Source organism: Onychomys torridus, chromosome 14, assembly GCF_903995425.1.
Source record: "Onychomys torridus chromosome 14, mOncTor1.1, whole genome shotgun sequence".
NCBI lineage: Eukaryota > Metazoa > Chordata > Mammalia > Rodentia > Cricetidae > Onychomys > Onychomys torridus.
The window spans coordinates 31606954-31610755 of NC_050456.1; the positions used below are offsets into that span (position 1 = coordinate 31606954).

The following is a 3802-nucleotide window of genomic DNA, read 5'->3' on the forward strand; positions in this document are numbered from 1 at the left end:
GATATATTTTGGGCACTTAAATGTATTTTGTTGTATTTTTATGCAGTATATAGGCTTCACTAATATTTCCTCAATATATAATATATGTGAAAAATTTTCTTTTGAAATTTGAATTGTCCAACCACAAACATTATTATATATTAAGATAACTCATTGGCACTTACTGGAATAACAAAAATCAAATAAAACAAAAAGTAATAATTTATTTTGCATATATATCACTGAAGTGAACATAATTTTAAATTCTGCAAACTCATTTTTCCTTTCTTTGTTTATTTAAGAATTCATTTATTTTGCATACAACCACAGATCCCCCTCTCATCCCTCCTTGTGCTCCTCCTCCAAAGTCCCCTCTCCCCCACCATGACCCACCCCCTATCTCCTCCTCCAAAAGGTTAAGGGCTCCTTGAGAAGTCAGCAAAGTCTGGTACATTCAGTTGAGGCAGGATCAAGCCCCTCACTCCTACATGAAGGCTGTTCAAAGCATCTCACCATAAGTAATGAGCTCCAGAAAGCCAACTCATACACGAGGTATAGATCTTGACCCCACTGCTAGGGGCCCCTCAAGCAGCACAAGCTACACAACTATCTTCCACATGCAGAGGGTCTAGAGTGGCCCTTGCAGGCTCTACAGCTGTGAGTGTACAGTTCCTGAGTTCCTATGACCTTGGTTCAGTTGTTTCTGTACATTTCCAAAGCCTTCCATTCACTGCTTTCATCATATAAACTTTACATTGAATGCATAGACAAATTCACTGACATATGCATAAGACTTTAAGTTTCTTGGCTCTTTGGTGTTTCCATTAAAATATTATAAATTTTCTCATGTAAGAAAGAGTTAGCTGAATATCCAACATTCAAATATTGTATATTTTACCAAATAAGCTTGGGAAAGACCTAAAGCTTCCTGAACTTTCACAGAGGCTAAAAGTGTATTTCTCTCTTGGTTGGCAAGAGAGTTAAAAAATCTAAGTGACCCAAAGAAGATAATTTTATGGACTAACAATTACAATGAAATAAATGAAACAAGGTTGTGGGGTCTTGTCCCTCTGGCAACTTAGGTCACCTCTGAAGAAGTGGCCTGGAACTGAGGAAAGATAAGTGCACCTCTCTTTGTTTGCACCAGTGTCTATTATGCACTCAGCCTCCAGCACATACTTTTCCTGAAGTTCCCTGTCCACAGCCCAGCAAGTATTCATCTCCAAGCTATTTGGGTTGCAATGGAAGGGCAGACTCTCTTTTTTCCAAGAGCCTTTACGTTGATGTTGTATAAAAGAACTGCACAGGCAACAGATATAACTGGTAGAAGGTGCCAAGGAGCCTGTTCTCCCTGATGCGGAAGGACAGGCCTGTCTTTGGGACATAGAGGTCCTGGGATTTGAAGGATCTACATGGTGGGAAGGAGTCTTTGATGAAGGAGAAGTACATATAGGCACAGCCTGACCAATGACATTTGTCCTCCCGCTGGGTCGCGGACCCCAGGAAGACCTGGAGGAAGATGGTGAGCAAGGGGAAGCTACCATTTCGAATGCTGAGCTGTTCCCAGGAACTGTGGTTCCAGCTCTGGTTGAAGTAGAGAAAGTCAGTGTCCTCATGGATACAGATCTAATCATTCTTATGCAGCCATGTGTGAAAGGTGCTAGAGAGATGCTGGCCCAGGTGAAAGCTGGGGACATTTTCAGGGGCATAGATAAGAAGTGTGCCACCTGGTTGGTCCACCTACAGCCTCTCCCACTAAGTATCCATTGATAAGTAGAGGCCCAGTGAGGCTTCACCTAGCAACGGTGGCAGCAAAAACAGCTTTAGCCCCAGACCTGGGGCACATGGCATCACGTGTGCCTTAGGCCTTGCACATCAGGGCTGTGGTGGAAGAGTGGGTGGTTCTAGGGAGTGGGGGTGTGGCCACACAAAAGGCTATCACCTGCTGAGGTTGGTGTGGTTCCCTCTGGGCCACATCAGAGCCAGGAAGAGCAAGACGACCATCAACTGGAGTACCACCATCAACTGGAGTACCACCATCTGGCTTCAAAATAGCACACACTTTCAGCACATGTAGTACTCTCATTGGGAGGATTTAGCTTCTGCAGTTTGTGTTGCTGAATCTCACATATTAGTATGTAGAAGAGATCCTCCATGCCCTGCTGGGGCTTAGCTGATGTTTTAATGTAGGAGATGCCAGAACTGTGGGCAAGGTCCTGGGCCTGTCGAGACTCAACAGTATGAGCAGCCAGGTCCCACTTGTTCCCCACCAGCACCATTGGCACATCGTCTGAGTCCTTCACCCACTTATCTATTCCTTATACTGATGATGTCTTCAAAGGACAGAGAAACCCCCTCACACACCCCCACACCCTCCCCCCGTGCATGTACTGGTCCTGCATGGCACTATACTCCTCTTAAGCTATTGTGTCTAAGATGTCCAGCAGACATGTCTCCCCATCAATGACCACTTTTTCCAGATAGGAGTCCTCTATGGTGGGGCCATACTCATCCACAAATTAGTTCTGGATCAGCCAGATGGTCAGGGGACTCTTTCCCACACATCCTGCGCCTACCACCACAAGCCTGTATTCTGTCATCGATTCTATAGGGACTATCACTCCAGGAGCACCTGCCCCTCAAGGGGCACAAAGGAGTGGCTGGGGAGCATAAGGCCCTGATTGTGGCCCAACACGAGTGTCCTTGTAGCCCTGAGGCCAGAATGTGATGGCCCTAGCATGCAGAGTAACTGAATATGGGGTCTAATTCCCCCTTTTGTTCTATTGAAACAAAAATATATTTAATTTTAACATCTGTTTGTTGGAGGATATTTGGCTCTAGGCCTCTGGAGTTAACTCCCTGCTTTGCAAAGTGGGTACCTTTAGGAAGGGTTGACATGCCTTGTAGGTATGGACTATCTTTTAAGGTCAGTATCCTAAATTCCAATGCCAACTCATCGGTTTGGAGATTTCCTTCAGACAGAGATCCTGGGAACCCAAAATGCTCCTTCATATGTTTGTTGTATGGGGCACTCCTGTCCCACCAGTAATCAGTCCCTTGAGGTCAGTCATGAGTGGGGAAATTACATACTCTGTTGGACTTTGTCTATGAACTCCAGAGGTTAGTTGAGTTTTTGTCTTACCCCTGCTATGGGAGATTCCATAGGCCCTTTATCTAATTTGCTCCATGCTAAAAGCCCTGCTTGCCCCACATTATCACCATATGGCCCTTGCATGACTGCCTGTTGAATCCCTGTAAAGTATTCTTCAGTTGTACCTCCTACCATGCCATTGGTGATAGGGATGGGGGGTTGGCCACCCAATTGGCCTCTGCCCTTGTCTGGCTTTCCTCCTTACAGAAGACACATTGAGTGCTGGAATGGATGGCCTTGACTAGATCTAACCAGTGATTGGAGACACAGGAATTATAGACAATGTTCAATAGTAAGGTATGAGCCCATGGTGAGCCTGGTCCATCTTCTGCTACTGCTTTGCAGTTTCTTGAGATCTTTAGCCTCCCAGGGGCACCACTCTAGAGGTCTATTGGGGCCAGGGGCCAAGTTTTTCCCTGATCCATACCTCCTGGTGAGGTGCTGGTTGTAGCAGTCCATATCGAGGAGATCTCTCCTTAATGCTGTATATGGTGTTTGAGTGGCCTCAGCTCCAGAGTTGCAAGGCAGAGGGCCAGAATCCCTTGGGGTGCAGGGCTTAGGTACAGTGACTTTTAATTTTGCTTTAACTTCTACTGTATATTTCTCTGTGCATCTCTCATGCTCCTCACTGAATTTGGCCAGATTTTTTTTCTTTACTCCCAGAATCTTCCC

At 45.5% G+C, this 3802-nt stretch overlaps 1 pseudogene; it reads right to left on the bottom strand.

Annotated features, from left to right (window-relative positions):
- Nucleotides 1-2000: 2000 nt before the first annotated feature.
- LOC118595242 lies at nt 2001-2612 on the bottom strand (annotated as a pseudogene).
- Nucleotides 2613-3802: the final 1190 nt, after the last annotated feature.